Raw genomic sequence first — 11872 nt, forward strand, 5'->3', positions numbered from 1 at the left:
AAGAAAAGAAAAAGAATGATGCCCTAACAGAAGTAGCAGCCGGCAGTCACAGTCTTCTCCCCTCTTGCCCACCTGCCTGCCCTATGCTACCACCCTGCCCTGAGAGTCTCTTTTCTCCTTCCTCGTCCACCCCTCTCCTCTACCCCTCACCTTTCCACCATTGTTCTGCCTCTGGCTTGTCCTTCCTGCCAGCTTCCTTTCTCCCCTCTGTGGACTCAACACCTCCAGTGACCAAAGATGTGACCGCTGAAAGCCCAGTGCTCCGTAACTGCTAGACATGGACACCGGTGTGACTGAAGGTGGATTAAATGTCAACCAGGTTACTTCTGCGTGGAAAGGTAGTTGGCAGTATCATAGAGCTAAAAAGAGAAGCTGCCGCTAAGAAGATACATGAGGAGAGTACACATACCCACTTCTCAGGAGGGAATTGTGCCGAGAGAATTATCACTTTGGCTGCATGTGATGGTTTGCATATGCTCATCCCAGGGAGTGGCACGATTAGAAGGTGTGGCCTAGGAAGGAAGGTGGGCTTAGGGACCCTCCTCCTAGCTACCCAAGGAGGCTTAGTCTATTCCTGTCTTCCTTCAGATGAAGATGTAGCTCCTCCTGCACCATGCCTGCCTAGATGCTGCCATGCTCCCTCCTTGATGATACTGGACTGAACCTCTGAACATGTAAGCCAGCCCCAATTAAATGTCACGTATAAGACTTGTCTTGGTCATGGTGTCTGTTCACAGCAGTAAAACCCTAAGACACTGGACAAACTAATGCCATCCTCAAAGCCTTTCCTACGTTCATTGACAACTGGAACAAGAGGACAAAGCAGAGCTGTGACCAATAGCACAGCTGTCAGTAGACCCCCTCCATTACCTTATGGCTGGTGGTCCTTCCTAGCCAGTGTGACTCTCTTATTGGAAAAGGTGGTTGCAGGATCAAGGAAATGACAAATTTAGGTCTAGGTGGCAGAAATATGTTCCCCAAATCAACTGAGCAAGCAATCATTATTACTCACATTCTGCAACCTATCAGTGAGTATGCCAACAGATCTGAGTAATCATGTTGTAAACTCTCTCCCAGTCCCTCCCCTACCCCTGCACCCTTTCCCAAGCCCTCCTTCAAGTTCTCCAGTCATCTTTGCCTATGGTCAGGATAGGCAGCGACAGTTGGAGCTTTCCCCACACCACCCTGCCCATGTGCCTCAACCCTGACCTGGAGTGACCACCTCTAGAGGCCTACACCATTCGGGGACAACATGCCATTCTACACCCAGATTTGACCAGGCTGTGGCAACAGACAATGCAGCAGTCTCGTTTTCCCAGGACCCATGGCAACACTGGGTTCAGCATCACTGAGTCCTGCTCTCCAGAGGTGAAAGGCTATTAGGTAGGTTTGGATGCCTCTGCTCAAACTGCATCTCGTGAGTTCACCATTCTAAATGGTTTGATTGGCTGCATAACTGGCCACCAGGACACCCCAATCAATGAGATCTGTCAGACGTAAGGGTCAAAGATCAAAACTGCAGGCCCAATGGACGGATAGGTGGGTTACCACCACTGAATCTGCCACCGGCGGAGTGAGCCTGGCTTGGTGTCAGGTTTTCCTCAGAGACAGGTGGCATACGGAGCAGCTAGAACAGTGCAGATCCATCCATGATCCCTTTCTGGTGTTTACCACCACCTGTGATCCATCTGTATAGTTTCTGAACAGTCAGCGATTCCGGGGTTTAAGAGGTTTGTAAATTTTCAGCTTCCATACAGTTTATCATCTACCCATAATATTTTAATTAAAGTTTTAATTCTTTCTCAAAAAAGAAAAAAGGCAACACAGCTTATCAAGAGTAAGGCATTTTGAGGGGAATCGATGGGGCTAACATGACAGTGGATGGAGTCCCCTAAGGTGAAAGGTCAAGGGGGAGGGGAGGGGGAGGGGGAAGGACTCCAGCTCATAGGGGAGGGTCTGAGGCTCATGGCAGGAGCTGAGGGTTGAAATAGAGAAAGCCACTAACTAGTAGGGCAAGGATAGAAATGAGTGTTCTGGCCTCTTCTTTTTCCTGACATCGTGGGCCAAATTCAGGCAGACCAAGGGTACTAAGGAGAATTCCCAGTGGTTTCAGGCTCTGGGGACCAGGACATGAGACAGACAACGGTAGCTTCAGGTAAGAGTCAAACCCTTCCCAACTCATGTGACTTTACTCTACTGTCCTCTTGAAGCTAGCCGCGTGATTCCAGAAGATGCTTGCCCTGGAAGACAAGAACAGGTTCATCCCAGGAAGCCGACACGCCATTTCTTCAGCTGGAAGCATCCCAAAGCAGTTCACGCCAGAATTCTTCGAAGCCCCCAGCTGGAAACCATCACTCAGCTGCCTGGCCAGTCCCGGCCCTCACCGCCCTCTCCACGCTGAAAGCCACTTGCAGCTGCGTTCCACCGACGCCATCTTTTCTCTCGTGCACTGGGAAGCAGCTGAGGCTCTGAGGACCCAGGGACTCTCCTGGCTGCAGCCAAAGAAAGCCCAGCCTGGGTTTCCCAACCGTCTTCTCTGGCGACTGGCACAGCTTCTGACAGAGAGGAACGCACGAGGATGCAATGGTGTGCAGAGGCTGAACCGCCCTGGGGACTTCCTCCCTCCTCAAGTTCAGTGGAGGAACTCGGTATTATTCTTCCTATTTTCCCTATGCAGATGCAAAATCCAGTGTGCCAGGGCTGGAAAGGGTCCCAGAAATGATCTCATCTGTCCTTCCTCAAGGGATTAGGTCATTGGAGGGAGGTCAGCCAGTGGCTGGGATTGGAGCTCCTGTGAGCCAGGGGTCCTGCCTTTCTCATTCTCCTGCCCACTCGTTTATTCTCCAGCAGCCCTTTGCAGAACACTGGGCACGGTGCCACGTGACAAGTGCTGGGACTGAGGTCACCTCTTTGTGTTACATTCCCGGGTTTTGCTTTCTGTGCCTTTTAAGCAGATGTTGGGCTCCATCGTCCGTCCTCTAGCCTGCAAGAAAGAAAGAGCTCCTTAGCTTCCGAGCCCTGAGGTCCACACACGTGTGAAGAGTGGAGAAGCAGGAGAGAGAAACCAAATCCTCTGGGAAAGATTAATAATCTCGTCTAAGAAATCCTAGGTTGGAATTGGAAGAGAGAGGGTGGGAACAAAGGAAGAAAGAAAGGAAGGAAAAGAGGGGGACCAAGATGAGCTGTGTCCTGCTCTGGGGAAAAGTCCCAGGATGCCCACAGCAGACCTTGGATGCCTGTGTATCTGGGACCCTCCTGGGCTCAAAGGACAGAGTGGCCTCCATAACTGCCCAGGGATCTAGGGGAAAAGATCAAAGGACACCTAAGAAGTGACCAATAACAAATAATCAACACTCTGGTGCTGTGAGGGTCTTGGTCCCATTCAGACAGTGAAACTCTAAAACAACCGGTATTTCCATGGTACTGCAGACACCAGAGCTGAGGAGACAGCACCTCAAAACTGGATCAAGAGGATAGAGCAGCTGTTTTCAACCCGTGGGCCACAACCCCTTTGAGGGGAGAACAATTCTTTCACAGAGGTCGCACGTTGGATATCCTGCATATCAGATATTTATATTGTGATCATAACAGGGAAATTACAGTTAGGAAGAGCAACAAAAATAGTTTTATGGGTGGGGTCACCACAACACAAGGAACTGTACCAAAGGGTCGTGCCATTAGGAAGGTTGAGAGCCACTGAGTAAAAACTCCCCCCTCCTCCGCTGGTCCGTCTGCTCTGGGAACCGATACTAGAGAAAAGAGGACACCCAGCCTTGCAAAGCATTCCAGTCTGAACAGAAGGAAAGAAAAAGTTTGATCCTTAACAAAAGCTGGTCCCGAGCAATGGACGATGGAGTGAGAGATATCTTCTCTGTGACCATGCAGTTTTCTGAGTGGTTGACAAACTGCTTCCTTTCTGCTGCTGAGGGGGACTCTCGAACATGAGAGTTTTTATCTCCCATCTACAGAAAGAGACAGAACTGAGAATGCCCTGCTCGCATCTGTTGGTTTTAGCGTATCTTTAGCTCAAAATGGTCCTGATGCCAAAGTGGCAGATTGGAAGAGAACATGCTGACAGCCTTGCCCAGGAACAGGGGATTCAAAAGGGCCACATGGTAGAGTCTGCCCTGGGAATCGGGGAGGCAGGCAGGGGAGGGAAGAAGAGGTGTGTCCTCACCCCCCACCTCCACCCCGATTGTTGATAGACTGGGCATAACCTTGTGTGACCTTGTAGCTGTTTCCTGTCTCCCTATTTGCTGCCATCCACGTCACAGGTCACAGTCTTCCCTGTAGCTGACCAAGAGGACCAGGGCTTTAAAAAAAAAAAAAAAAGCCAACAATAAGTGTGTGTGTGTGTGTGTGTGTGTGTGTGTGTGTGTTTATGCATGTATATATTCACAAATCAGAGAGCTGGGGATATGGCTCAGTGGGTAAAGTATATGCTATACGACCATGAGAACATGAATTTGGATCTCTAGAACCCACATTACAGCTGGACTTGGTAACATGTATCTGGAACCCAGCACTCAAACAGTGAGATGGAAGGTGGAGGCAGGAGAATCGCTGGCATGCATGGTGATGGCAAGAGACTCCTTTTTCTTTAAGACTTATTTATGTAAGTATTTATTCATTTTATGTGACACACCAGAAGAGGGCATCAGATCCCATTACAGATGGTTATGAGCCACCACGTGGTTGCTGAGAACTGAACTCAGGACCTCTGGAAGAGCAGTCAGTGCTCTTAATCACTGAGCCATCTCTCCAGTCCCCAGGAGACCCTATTTTGAACAAAATGGAAGGTGAGAAGTAACACGAGGTTATCCTCTTACCTCCACATGCATGCCATTACACACACACACACACACACACACACACACACACACACACACACACACACACACACACACACTTTACATCTTAGGTCCTTTTCTATTGCTGTGAAAAGAACATAACGAACAAGGGCATTTACCGAAGGAAGGGTTTATTTGAAGCTTACATTTCCAAAGGGATAGGAGTCCATTGTCATCACAGCAGGGAGGCATGGTGGCAGGCAGGAGCATGGCTACAGGCAGGCGTGGCACTAGAGAGCTCACATCTCCGTCCTCCAACAGGAAGCACAGAGCCAATTCAAAATGGCACTAGTCTTTTGAAACCTCAAAGCCCACCCTAGCGACATACTTCCACCAGCATGGCCACACCCCCTAGTCCTCCCCAAACAACCGCCAACTGGGAACCAAATATTCAGATGCCGGAGACTTGGCGGGACATCCCATTTAAGCCACTGCACTGTACATTGCTAGGGTACTTTTCTTTACTTTTAATTTATAAATTAGGGAATCTTTAACGTGAAGTGTAGGGGCTGGAGGGGTGACTCAGTGGTTAGACGCACTTGCTGCTCTTCGAGAGGACTACAGTTAGGTTCCTCGTACCCAGGCTGGATGGCTCACCATCAGCTATAATGGCAATTCTAACGGGATACAGCGCCCTCTTCTGGTACTCTATGGGCACTGCGTTAATGCGCACATACCCCACCCACTCACGCTTAGACGCGATAAAATAAATATTTTGAAAAATGGAGTGTAGGGATGAAAATTCCAAAGACACAACTTTCCAGACTTCTTTGCAACAAGAAGTAGCTTGGTGCACAACTCTAGTTAATGGATTGGAGCTGCAACTTGAACTTCCCAGAAAAGCAGAAGAAGGAAGGAAGCCATCCCTGTGTTAACCCACATGCCTGATTAGAACTTCCTGACCGGGCAGAATGGGGGTGTTGCAAATATGGAGACAAACGTGTTGAATTATCTTTAACCTCTTAAAAAGCCGGTCTCTATCACTTCTGTGTCTGACTTAACATGTTTGTGACTAAAGGGTAAAGCCTTTTAGGATTTCCTGGAATTCACCTATAGATCAGGCTAAACTCAAACTCAGAGATCTGCCTGCCTCTGACTCTTCAATGCTGGGATTAAAAGGGGGTACCACCATGGTCCTGCTCGTTGGAATGTATTAACAGTCCACAAGCTTACACCAGCCCCAAGACAAAGAACGTCATCAGACAGCACCTAACACAGAGATCTCCCTGCTTTGCTACAGCCCGTCTATCTGATGTTTACAGCAATATGTTTGAAGAATATCTTTACTCATGATCTTTTCTTGTTCCACAACCTCAAAAACTTCCTGAAAACAACCCCATGTTGGAAGATGTTAGTGGGGAGAAACGGAATCTGTGTTCTGGGATTCTGTCAGTCATATTTGGCCCAGGAGTCACCGGTCATCCCTTTGCAGTGAGAGCTGTGCTTTAAACACTCCCGGGTGGCTTTGGGGAAAGTATCTTTCTCTCTGGTAAAACAGGGGCAGGAGAAGCCCTCCATTACCTTGCTTGTCGGGAACGACACAGTGGAAAGACAGCATGCCAGTGTCACGGGTGACTCGGCCACAGTGAGCAGGCCAGCCAGGAGACAGGCTGGGTGCTGAAGGGAGGATGGCAGAAGGTGAGGAGCTGTCGCCCTGACCTGTCACCACCCAGCCCTCCAGACTGCTCAGGATGGATGAGTGGCTTTCTGACTGAAGCTACTCTTAGGTTCTACTTGTAGAACAGCATTTCTAATACCCAGCACTGTGCTGGGATTGGCACTGTGTACAGAGACACGGGAACCTGGGCTCTACCTTTTATAACACAAGGTTACCACCAAAGCAGAGAAGCTAGACCCAGGCACCCGTGCTCAGCAGCTTTCAACTGAGATTTAAACTCAAGGCCGTGGTGCGTCTGCTGCTGGAGAACTGCAAGGCCGTTTGAGATTAGGATGCCTCTCTTAGGGTTCCTTTCCAGGCAAAGAACCAGATGCTACAAGGGGGCAGCAGGGGGGTGGGGAGGAGGTGGAGGGAGTTTTAAATGAAGCCAAGATATAAGGAAGGATGGTGCAGTCCTTTCCCTTCTACTCCTGGGAGCTCCTGAAGTGACAGCCCACCTGCCCTGGGTGTTTTCTTTTAAACTCTAGTAAAATTGACCTCTTTGAATAAACTTTGGTTTTGTTTGACTTTGTATAATATTACGTATATAATATATAAAATCTCAAACATAAACATATTTGTATATATGTGTATGAACTTATATTTATGTATGTATACATATGTATATGCATCTCTATGTACATATTTGTATATGTGCATATATGTATATATTTGGGACTTCATATATTACATATTTATTTTATATATTGTAAATATATGAATACATGTACATTATACACAAACAGGTAAAGATAAATATGTTATACTTAAATATTTATATATTTATATTTATAATTATATGAATGTATAAATACATTATAAGCATATGTAATAATATAAAATATGATGTAAAACAAATGAAATAATAAAATATAAAATAAAAGAATAATTAAAATATAAAAATATAAATATTTTATATATATTATAAATACATATAATGCAAGCAATTGGTAAGACCAGACATGTACTATGCAGTATAGAGTATAATGTCCAGTTTGTTAAAATTGGTGCCCAGTATTTATTGGGCACCAATTATATACAAAACAATATGGTATATCAGGACAGAGACATACTTCCTGTGGCTTCAATGAACCAAGTATCTATTTGGAGAGCAAAGGCACACATATATGTAAAAGATTCATGTGCTTCTGTGAGCTCTAGAACATTTGCTATATGCCCACCCTCCCTGGGATGTTGCTAGCTATATGTGGAAGCAAAGCATTGGATTGTAAATATTTGACTCATCTTAAAATTCTAGAGAAAAACACGCTGTACTGTATACATTATATACAGAGGATGCAAGCCAGGCCTGGTGAATAGCTCTGAAAAATGCTTTCAGAGTTTGGAGATCCGCCTAGAAATTGTTTCCTGTCTGATGAATGGCTGTCAGTGTCACATAGAAACCCAGTGCAAAGCAGGACCGTCTGCCATTCTCAAAGTCGCAAACCTTGCAAACAATCTCTTGATGTCCAGCGCATTTCACTTCATAAGCAGAATGGTCTGCCTAAGTCCCGTGATATACTGACGGGTCTGTCACTTCAGCTGGTCTGACCTAACTCTTCTGCTTGGCCACTGGGTGCCAGCCAAATAGTTAGGTGTGGAAAAACGGTTTCTATCAAACATAGCCCATATTTTTCTGAACCCCCTTCCCCCTTGTGCCCATTACCCAATTGTATCGGATTGTGAAGTCAACCTCGAACCAATGAGCTGAACATAGTCAACACCTACCTACCTCAGAGATGAAAATGGAGGCCATTTTGGTCGAGCGTGCCCCTCAATTAGACCAGTTTGCATTCTGGCACACCCTTATTTGCAAGAAGAAATCATCTAGCCAAATTGCCTCACTTTGTTAGTGTGTTCAACCTCTCCTCTAGCCCACCACCCAGCAGATAAGTAGTGGAAGAGAAAAGTTATTAGGATAGGGGGGAAGTGGACCTGTTCAGCCATAGTTCTTTGGGAGGCAAACTCAATCATCTTGGGTAGCAGTTTAGTCCTGTAGCAAACACCAGATAGGACCCAGCAGCTGCAGACCAGTCTTTTAGCAGGCAGACAGCACACACAAACTGACAGCTACAGATTAGTCCTTTCATCGGGCCAACACCAGGCACGAACCAGCAGCTACAGTTCAGTCCTGAAGAACGGTTAGGCTTGTCAACTGGCCTGAGGTGAGACTGCAGAACTGGCAAGCTGCCACAGGAACCTCACGAGCAGTTCTTGGGTGAGCTTCTCTCAATGGCAGCATCACCACAAGTTGAGCTCAACAAGGCTATGTAAGGCAAACCGATACGTGTGTGTCAATATCAAAGAATAGCGAGGCGGAACCAACCAAACCAATGCCCAGTGCTTGTCTCCCGCTGTCAGTGGGGTCATATTTATATCCCTTCGTCAAGTGTCCTTTCACGTGCTTGCTATATCAAAGCATCCTTTCACTTGTGTGCCCCAGCAAAACATCATTTGACATAACTAACTTTCCAGAGAAACTGGAAATTTCCACTTCAGTGTTCCTTTGTGGGACACCAAAATTATTCATTTCCAGCAGTAACATCCCTTGGCCTACAGCCTGTTTTAAAGCAACTGTTGACACATTTAACACCGGAGAATGGGACAAGATGACTGATATTTATTTCAACAGCCAGCTGGATCCAAGATCCACATGAGAGGGATCAGTGCATGGTTGTGTGGTCTTTCTGGTTCTGTGCCCCTGAGTCGCATCAGCTGAGTTCTGTGCTTTGGAGATCACCCCTCCTTCCTGCTCCTGTGACCAGAGCTCCACCCCAAGACTCAACCTCCTCCCTAATTTGCACAAGGACAGCGCATTTGTGTGTGTTCATTGAGAGTTCTACCAAAAGCTGGCGCATCGTGCCCCCCCCCCCCGGCTTTTTCTTCTCTTTCCCAAAGCCAGGACCAATTTGTCTCTCTTTTTCTGTTTAGGCTCTTGATGGCCACCTTCAGAATCCCAACTTCTTCCTTCATTCATCGAGTAAAAAGGTGTTGAGAGCCTAGCATATATCAGGTATTGTGTTAAATGTCAAGGAGAAAATACCCTTAACTTCAGGAAGTTCATGGTTTCCTGGTAATACCTTTATTCAAAAAATCAAATTGAACTCTTTTAGGTGCTTTCTAACCTCTGAAGTAACTTCAGAAGTACCGTAACTTCCTGCATACCCCTTCCCTGCCTTCCTCCACAGATGACACCTTCACTACAGTCGCAGCACAAAAACTAAATTTCTGTTCTTCAAACATTATCCAGCCTCGGGTATAACAGCTTGACTGAACTATGTAGACACTGAATTTTCACAAAGTTGGAACTAGAGCTCCTATGTAATCCATGGATAAGAAATCTACCTGGGTATAACTGTCCATTAACCTACAAGTCTTACTGGCAGTGAGCCATCTGTAAGTGCCCTTTGGTGTGCTAGTTAGTAATTACACAATCCTAGGAAGTGTCCAGGCAGCCCACCTCTGCCTCGCCTCTTAGCATCAGCCAAGGCAGTGGGAACCTGCTTCTTTGCTCTCCTACAGTTCCTATCTTCCATAGCCATACAACAAAAGGCCCGGAGCCACTAGAAGCTGTAGATCGGTAGTTGGACGCCCCCTCCTCTCTCAGACATTCAGATCCAAGCTCCAAGCTTGTTTCTGTGGCAAAGGCTTCCCAAAGGAAATGTCTGTTTCAATCAGTGTCGGCAGAACAATATCGGGTGGGCTAACAAAGACTGAGTTTGCAAACATTTCCCTGCGGGGGGGTCAGGGCACAACTTGACTTGAAATATTGTAATTCTCTAAAGGAAGTCTCTTTGTGAAAACCTGCAAGAAACGCAGGTGCAGTTGAAACAAACCCAAAACAAAGGCTTGAGGAAACAGGGTTTCCCCCTCAGAAAATCAGACATTGTTCCTCACACATCCTTCCCACAGAGGGAGTTAGGAACATGCCACATCAAAATAGGCCATCTGGCTGCAGCAACTATTCTGAGTCAGAGGCACATGTGAAGCCAAAGAAGGCGATCTCTCAAATCTTCCTTCTGTTCCTTGAGGCAGGAGGCGACATTTCTACACCACTGAGGCATTCGCTATATCCTTCAGCATCAGTAGAAGTTCACGGTGGAGATGCTGGCCACTCAGGAGGCCGGAGCAGGAGGATCAAGAGTTCTAGGTTATCCTCAGCTACAAGTCGAAGCTGGAAGCTAGCCTGTGCTACACAAGACCCTGTCCCCTCACCCCTAAAAATAAGGAAGGAAGGAAAGGAGAAGGAAAGGGATTAACAATGAGGAGCTAGTACGGAGGGGACTGTACAGACTGTTGTGGTAACTCTCACCTCCCCTTGAACTCTTTTAGGCGCTTTCTAACCTCTGAAGTAACTTTGCCACATAATTATTTCTACGAGAACCGACTACTCTCTATCCAGTGTATAAATGTTCAACTCTAACTGCATTTTGGGGTTTACTTTTCCTCATGAAGGCTCCCAGGTCATGTAAAACTTGCATGATGTAAGTCTGCATGCTTTCCTCTCTGTATATGTTTAATGTCATTTAACTGTTCGGCCCAGGGCAGGAGAAACGGCTTAGTCGGTGAAGCACCTTGCTGAAGAGACATGGAGACCGGAGTATGATCCTCAGAACCCACAGAGAGGAAGCCAAGGAGGGTGGCCTACCTCAGAACAGTCCACATGCCAGAGTAACATCTTCAGGTGATGACGTGTACTTAACTCCTTCCGTATCAAATTTCAAAAGTACACATCTAGAAACTGACCCCATGGAGATGGCGAAGGACAGAGTGCTGATTTTCTTAGCACAGTGTCCTGGTGAATGTTGTGTATCATAGCAAAAGCCTTGGGATGCCAAAAGTGAGCTGGCTACGTGATCTATAAGACATGGATTCATGGGCTGGAGAGATGGCTCAGTGGTTAAGAGCACCCGACTGCTCTTCCAGAGGTCCTGAGTTCAATTCCCAGCAACCACATGGTGGCTCACAACCATCTGTAAAGAGATCCGATGCCCTCTTCTGGTGTGTCTGAAGACAGCTACAGTGTACTTATATATAATAAATGAATAAATCTTTTTTTAAAAAAAGACATGTATTCACTGGGAGAGCATGAGGACCCCAAGAATGAGGCCGTATGTGCTACTTCTATGGTGAGAAATAAAACATTAAAGAAAGACACAGTTAAAGTGTGTCCAGAAGGGAAACTCTCTGCTACCAAGCCTGGCACCTTAATTTGACCCCAAGGACCCACGGGATGGAAGGAAGGTACAGAGTCCTCCGAGCTGTCCTCTGACCTCAACACGTGCACCATGTTTTTATGTGTGTGTGCACGTACACACACCACAAGTAAATGATTAAATGAATAAAAAATGTATTTTTAAGATCT

General features: G+C 46.6%; 1 pseudogene; it reads left to right on the forward strand.

The window, feature by feature from the left end:
• The first annotated feature begins 277 nt into the window (after window positions 1-277).
• On the forward strand, window positions 278-1696 carry LOC116906162 (annotated as a pseudogene).
• The last annotated feature ends 10176 nt before the right edge of the window (window positions 1697-11872 follow it).

Source organism: Rattus rattus, chromosome 7, assembly GCF_011064425.1.
Source record: "Rattus rattus isolate New Zealand chromosome 7, Rrattus_CSIRO_v1, whole genome shotgun sequence".
Lineage (NCBI taxonomy): Eukaryota > Metazoa > Chordata > Mammalia > Rodentia > Muridae > Rattus > Rattus rattus.